An 8,007-nucleotide genomic window follows, 5' to 3' on the forward strand; every position below is an offset into this window, starting at 1 on the left:
GGACAGATGAAACGGCTACACCCCATCCACCAGCGACTTGGTTTGGGTCTCAGTGGTTCTGGTAACAGTTGCAGGTGGAGGGAGGGGGGATGTGGGAGGGTGAGGAGGGGAGAAATGTGGGCGGAGTTATATAGGGGGTAGTGTGGGAGGGTGAAGAAGCAGCACAGTCTGGCTGGTGGGAGGGGGAGACGAATGGCTGGGTAGCGGAGACGAGAGTCTGCTGGAGGGTAAGACAGGTGAGTGTGATTAGATGAAAAGAAATTACAAAAAATGAAATATTATAATATCTGCTGCATATATTGCATTTTATCTACTAAATAAAAACACTGTCTATTATTCACCACCGTATTTGGGTATCCTACTCATTATTATTATCCTTTGGATATTAGGCAATAAATAAAGATATTGGACGGTCTGTCGGACCCGAACCAATTTTTTCATAACTTTTTTCTTCAGCTATTTCCGTATTCCTATTATCCCTCGTGCTTGAAGTCCCCCTTTTTATCACTTTCTCCTACGCCCTACCTTTTTTTTAGGCATAAGGCAGTTTAACTTTCTCTTTAAATAACCATATTTGTCAACAAATATTCCTTTCATTAATCTATTTAATTACCTGTTTTCTCTCAATATGCATTTGTCTAATAATGGGTGTTACACCTTAATTGGCGCCGCTATTTGACGTTTTGAATAAATTTGGTCTAAATTTACGCATATATTGCAGTCTCTCTCAAGTAGGCTGGCAACCTCACACATCCTCCCCCCTGCTTTCTCCTTCTCTCGCTACCCGTTCCCTCCTTTCCTTTTGTAGTACTGTTTATCTATTCTTTCTCATATTTTTAACCTCATTCATTCTTACAAACTTTTAGTGCCATAGGAATTTCTTCCTTATCACCTACAGTCTTACTACATGAAAGTGGAAAAAACTGCCATCGGGAAAATAATAGGCCTAACTAGAAATTTATGGCGAAGGTTACGCTATTAGTTATTTAGAATGAAAGTGTTGGCAGATACGCATTCTTGACGTGATTATCAGAGCCACAGCATTTCGCCTTCATAAAACAGAAGGACTATAGGTTTCATGCATTACCTCCTTACGTCCAGCATTACTGTGCAGAACGCCATGTATAACACATTAAGGACCACAAGGACAGTACTGGTAGTCATCGTGATTCTCATGAATCTCTCCATAGGCTATTGAAAACAGTGCTTTATGCTCAGCTTCAGAATTATGTTCTCATCATGGCAATGATAGGCAAAGATAATAAAAACAATATATACAACCAAATTATCATTTATTTTACAACAAAGCTCAAACTGCCTCTGTGATGCCTGAAAAAAATTAAATACCTTCTCATATATATATATATATATATATATATATATATATATATATATATATATATATATATATATATATATATATATGGATGATGCATGTCGTAGCGCTTAAGGGAATAACAGGGATGACGACGGTGATAATTGTCGCAAGGGAACGAGATGAAAGGAAAATTTTCTCTACCTGAAGTAAATTCTAATGGACAGTAATAATTCGAGACCCCGTTTATTGACAATAATTTTTATAGATCTGCATGTCGCCGTTATTGCGTCTCGGAACATTTCGGTAGATGATATAACTGATATAAATTGATAAATGGGTAGAGAGATATCCTTATCGTCTATATTACGTGATAAGTGTGATATAGTAATGATATTCTGTCCTGATAGAGTAAATCTTGCTGTGACGAAAGGGTATTTGTAAAGCTAACTAATTTATACCACAGACTGTATCAGAAGTGTTTCTTCTTCGTAAATTGAAGCTCGATGAATAGACTGTATGCCAGGAAGCAGGTGACCTTGGTGTTTCTTATGAGGGATCCGGTTCGTGGCATAGTATGGAGGATGCATAGAGCTCAAATTTATCAAACAGATAGTATCCTCGTAACTGGCCACCTCTTCACCCACTTCCTGAAACTCAGACATGGAGTACCGGGGTGAGAATAACGCCATAATGACTAATACACCACAAACACATGGATATTTATACATCAACGAGAAACGACTGTGGTTCACTTGTATTTTCTATGGACTGCAATAAACACCGTTACTCAGGGCAGACCACCAGTTCCATGTTTTGTCAGTATATACTGAGATGAATGATTCTAACCGAATCAGGTAGATCCTCTCCGTCAACTGAGACAGTGGCATAACGACATGTGAATTAATTGTCATGTCTGGTTATTCTTTAGAAACAGTAAAAAAAAAAAAAAAAAGACTTTTTGTTTACCTGTAGAAACAAATAAAATAGTAGTTAGAGGACAAACTTGTGCCACGTGACACTATGCGAAGTCGTTAGGTTTCATGGCATGAACAGAGGTGTTAACAGAGGTATCAGCCACCCCGGGGCATCAGTCACACGGATTCAGAATGGAGGCAAGACGGAGAGAGGCAAGAGACAGGAGGATTGGTTTAAGAGGGCGCATTGTAGGGATGCGTGAAGCCGGGCAGTCCATCCGAGCCATCGCTAACACCCTGGGAATTTCCACCAACACTGTCCAAAGGTGGATAAGAAGGTGAGTGTAGATATAGTTCCTCTAATAATAAATAACATAACCGTCAGTTTAGGAGTTAAAGACACATAAGGTTTATGAAATAACACCACATCATGTTCTTCCTGACCTTACTATATAATACATTTATTCTATTTCCTTCCGTCTGGCCAACGCAAGTTTAAATATGGTAACATCGCATTGCACGCTCGTGATTGGCGGAACAAATGTGGTCCCTTGGCTTGTTAAGATAAAAATTTAAAATTTATGCCTTCATAAATGTATTTTTATTAATCTTTGTGTCGTTGAGTAATAAAATTACGTTGACGAAGGCATAACTTAATTGTTCATCTCAATAAGTAAAACGTAATCAACATATGTTCGGTAATCACGAACTGCCAATGCGATAGTGTCATATTTACAAATAATGCCACAATCACGTAGGCCTGACGAAATAAAATAGTATATATTGTAACTGTTTAGGGATGAAAGTTTGAATGTGTAGACAACTAAGCTAGAAAACACGCATCCCGGATAATGTTAGGGTAAGGACTGCAGGTCTGCATTAAGTCAGGTGCGACTGTGTTGAATGATTCATGTAAAATCTAATGCCAGACTACTCCTCCCAAAAGCCTCGTTCCCTAGTTTAGCCCTCAAAAATTGAGTAGGAGTAAGTAGAGCGGTTATTAAGACAAATTAGATAAAGAAAACTACACAGAAAAATCAGATGAAACTGTCACTGTCATATCATAAATATGTAACTGGTGACAACGAGGTGGTTATCTCGTATCTGAGACTGATACCCGGGTCGGTGGAGTAGGTGGACAATTTTCCGAGCCAACTGTGTTCCTGATCACGTAGCAGAAAGTAGAAACTCTGATGTAAAACCGGGGGTTGCACTCTCATCTAAGGTGCCTAATTCGCCGTGAAATAATAATATATATATATATATATATATATATATATATATATATATATATATATACACTATATATATATATAATCATACAGGCTCTACACTTATGAAATTTAACATCGAGTAACCCTATATGCCCAAAGTAATTTCCTCTGCATGGACTGACGTTGTAACGAAACTGGTTGTCCCCCTGCAGTAATTATTAATATATTTTTATGGTCATGTATGACTGAACAGTTTAGTTTATACAAGCGAAAACCTCAGAAATAATACTCACCGAGTATTATTCCTTCTCCAGCAGTGGCGCCTTCAGTGACACACTTCCAAAAATCCTCTGGCTTGTCAACATAACGTTTGCTAGGGTCCTGTGATGCAACCCTGCTTCGTGCAATACTCTTCTCATAGTCTTTTCGCTGATATCATGGTCTGTGCATCGGTTTCTGTGGCGTGTAGTGCAACATGGTGGTTTCCGTGTGGTAGGTTGCCATGCTAGTTAGTGTCCTCTGCTTTACCCAACACAATAAATTTTAGATCAAACAGTGTTGTTCATGGTTATATATATATATATATATATATATATATATATATATATATATATATATATATATATATATATTTATATATATATATATATATGTTCATGTATTTAATTTCTTCAGGTTACATGTGATTGTGTGAGCTGGTTACACCCTTGAGACTGCAGCACGGAGTCAGTTTGAGCTTTGTTGTATAATAAATGATAATTTGGTTGTATATATTGTATATATTGTTTTTATTATCTTTGCCCCTGTGGCGCAATCGGTTAGCGCACGGTACTTATAGACAGTGTACGCTGCTAAGCCATGCCGGGGTTGTGAGTTCGAGCCTCACCAGGGGCAGCAATTTTCCCCCCTGGGGGTAGGGGGGTTTCAAGAATACTCCCCCAGTATCCCTGCTTGTCGTACGAGGCGACTAAAAGGGTTGGTGGTGGGTTAGTGCCCCACCCCGTAAAAAGAACTAACTAAAAAAGCAAATAAAGCGCCTCGGACCCGGACGGACCATACGTTGACGACTAAGGAACGGACAAAGGACATTCTGAGAGTAGGAACGTGGAATGTGAGAGGAGTGAATGATGAAGTGAAAGAGAGAGAGATTGTCCAGGTGCTTGAGGATGCAAAAGTGGATATATGTGGATTGACTGAAACTAAATGGAAAGGTGAAAGGATGAGAGAATGGGAATACGGTGTAGGTATATGTGCGGGAGTCAGTGAGGATGAGAGGGCAAGAGAGGGAGTATGTCTGATGATAAGCAAGAAGTGGAAGGAGAATATAAGAGAGTATGGAACAGTGGGTGCAAGGCTTGTATGGGTGAGGATGAAAGTAGGTATACAAGCATGGGCGATTGTATGTGTGTATGCTCCAACTGAGGATCGAGTGGCAAGAGTGAAAGATGAGTTTTGGGCGAGAGTAGAAGCATGTATGGACAAGTTTGAGAGGAGCGAGAGAGTGCTGTTGATTGGAGACATGAATGGCAAAGTCGGGAATGTACGAGTGGATGGAGTGGTTGGTCAGTGGGGTGTGCCAGCGGAAGTAGATGGGAATGGTAGTGCTTTGGTGGACATCTGTGCTGGTAAGGGGTTGGCAATAGCCAACACCTACTTTCGACATAAGATGATCCACCGGTATACATGGAGAGTAATGAGGAGGATGGATGGTGAACTTGTTGAACGAAAGGCAATGATAGACTACGTGTGTGTGGATGAGCGAATGAGAAGACAAGTGTTGGATGCAAGAGTGTGGAGAGGGTGGGGGAATGGAGTCTCGGACCATCACTTAGTGATGGCCAAGGTAGAGCTGCAAAGAAAGTGGTTGAGGAGGCGAAGGGGAAGACAGGAGGAAGCAGCTCCTGTGAGAAGAGTGGAGAAATTGCAAGATAGTGAGAAGAGGACAGAGTATAAGAGCATAGTGGAAGAAAGATTGGGAAGGTATGAGCTAGAGCAGATGGAAGGGGTGGAAGACGTATGTAAGATATTCACGGAAGAGATAAGCGCAACGTGTGAGGCAGTTTGTGGAGTGAGGAGGAGATGCAAGGGTGTGCAAGGGACAGCATGGTGGAATGATGAGGTGAAACGAGCTGTGGAACAAAAGAAGAAGGCATATGGTGAATGGTTGGCGAGTAGAGGTAGGGGAGAAGATGAGAGAGAGAAGAGAGAGGTATATGTGAGCAGGAGAAGGGAGGTTAAGAGACTGGTGAAGGAGAGTAAGAAGAAAGTGGATGAAGAGTTTGGGAGGAATCTGAGTGTGAAATGGAGGGAGAGTAAGAAATTGTTTTGGAAGGAGGTAAAGAAAGTAAGGCAGTGTGAAAGGGGAAATAGTAGGGGAGTGAAAGATAGGAATAATAGATTGTTGGTGGAGAAAAGAGAGAAATTGAGGAGATGGAAGGAGCACTTTGAGGATTTGTTGAATGTAGAGAGTGAGAGCAGTGCGAGTATAAGTGGTTGGGGAATGGCTGGGAGAAGAAGAGATGAGAGGAGGGAGGAAGAGATCAGTAGGTCGGAAGTAGTGGAAGCGATGAAGAAGATTAAGCTGGGAAAGGCCCCAGGAATTGATGGAGTGTGTGGTGAAATGCTTAGGTATGGGGGTGAGATTGTTGTGGAGTGGATATGGAAGTTGTGTAGATTGGCTTGGGAAGAGGGAAGGGTTCCAGAGGACTGGAAATCAGGTATAATTGTTCCTCTGTACAAAGGAAAAGGGGAGAGAGAAGTATGTGGTAACCATAGGGGTATTTGCCTTCTTAGTGTGACTGGTAAAATATATGGTAGAATACTCATTGATAGGGTTAGGCATATGACAGAGGAGCTAGTTGGAGAAGAACAAGGGGGATTTAGGAAGGGAAAAGGGTGTGTAGATCAGATATTTGTTCTAAGATGTTTAGTGGAGAAGTATCTAGAGAAGGGAAGGAAAGTGTACGCTGCCTTCATGGACTTGGAGAAAGCTTATGACAGAATAGATAGGAAAGGTATGTGGAAGGTATTAAGAATATATGGAGTGGAGGAAATTGTTGAGTGCTGTGAAGAGTATGTACGAGGGAGCTAGGGCTACGGTGCGAGTGGATGGTGAGCTGAGTGAGTTCTTTGATCTCAATGTGGGACTGAAACAGGGGTGCGTAATGTCTCCATGGCTGTTTAATATATATATGGATGGGGTCGTAAAGGAGGTACAAGGTAGGGCAGTGGATGTGGGGGTGGCCCTAATGAATGAGGGTGAGTTTTGGAAGCTTCCGGTGTTGCTATTTGCTGATGATACAGTATTGTTGAGTGAAGATGAATGGGAGTTGCAAGGTTTGGTGAATGAATTTGGGACAGTGTGTAGGAGGAGGAAGCTGAAAGTTAATGTAAACAAAAGTAAAGTTATGGTGTTTGAGAGGAATGAAGTCACAGAGTGTGCAGTGAGGTTGGATGGTGAGGATATGGAGAATGTGAGTGCATTCAAGTACTTGGGTAGTGTGATGAGTAAGGATGGAACTTTGGGGGATGAAGTACGTGAAAGGGTGCAGCAGGGAAGGAAGGTTGTTGGCACACTGAAAGCAGTGATGAGAAATAGGGAGGTGAGTATGGAAGTTAAGAAGTCACTGCATGATGGTATTGTGATCCCTACCCTGACGTATGGAAGCGAGGCGTGGACCTTGCAAGAGGGGAACAAGTCAAGAGTGAGAGCAGTGGAAATGAGTTACTTGAGAGGAGCATGTGGAGTGACATGGAGGGACAGGTTGACGAATGAAGAAGTGAAGGAACGTTGTGGGGTAGATGTGGATGTGGTTGAAAAGATTAGGAGAAATACACTGAGGTGGTTTGGACATGTGGAGAGGATGGAGAATGAAAGACTGACTAAGAGGGTGTATGTAGGTGAGGTGGAGGGAGGGAGAGGGAGGGGTAGACCGAGGATGAGGTGGAGGGATGGAGTTGAGAGGTATATGAGGGAGGGGGGGGTGAGTTGGGGGGAGGGGAGTCAAATGGTGGGTGACAGAGTGACTTGGAGGCGTTTTGTCTGCGGCCACCCTTTGCGGGATTAGGGCGTCGGGCTATAGATAGATAGATAGATAGCCTATCTTTGCCATGATGAGAACATAATTCTGAAGTTGAGCATAAAGCACTGTTTTCAATAGCCTATGGAGAGATTCATGAGAATCACGATGACTACCAGTACTGTCCTTGTGGTCCTTAATGTGTTATACATGGCGTTCTGCACAGTAATGCTGGACGTAAGGAGGTAATGCATGAAACCTATAGTCCTTCTGTTTTATGAAGGCGAAATGCTGTGGCTCTGATAATCACGTCAAGAATGCGTATCTGCCAACACTTTCATTCTAAATAACTAATAGCATAACCTTCGCCATAATTTCTAGTTAGGCCTATTATTTTCCCGATGGCAGTTTTTTCCACTTTCATGTAGTAAGACTGTAGGTGATAAGGAAGAAATTCCTATGGCACTAAAAGTTTGTAAGAATGAATGAGGTTAAAAATATGAGAAAGAATAGATAAACAGTGCTACAAAAGGAAAGGAGGG

At 41.6% G+C, this 8,007-nt stretch overlaps 1 non-coding gene across 1 annotated transcript; it reads left to right on the forward strand.

Annotated features, from left to right (window-relative positions):
* Positions 1-4,245: 4,245 nt before the first annotated feature.
* On the forward strand, positions 4,246-4,340 carry TRNAI-UAU (transfer RNA isoleucine (anticodon UAU)). Its single transcript has 2 exons — positions 4,246-4,283; positions 4,305-4,340. It is a non-coding gene; the product is annotated as a tRNA-Ile (tRNA).
* Positions 4,341-8,007: the final 3,667 nt, after the last annotated feature.

The sequence above is a fragment of the Coenobita brevimanus genome, chromosome 100 (genome assembly GCF_032717465.1).
Source record: "Coenobita brevimanus isolate Jiangsu-jjx chromosome 100, ASM3271746v2, whole genome shotgun sequence".
Classification (NCBI taxonomy): Eukaryota; Metazoa; Arthropoda; class Malacostraca; order Decapoda; family Coenobitidae; genus Coenobita; species Coenobita brevimanus.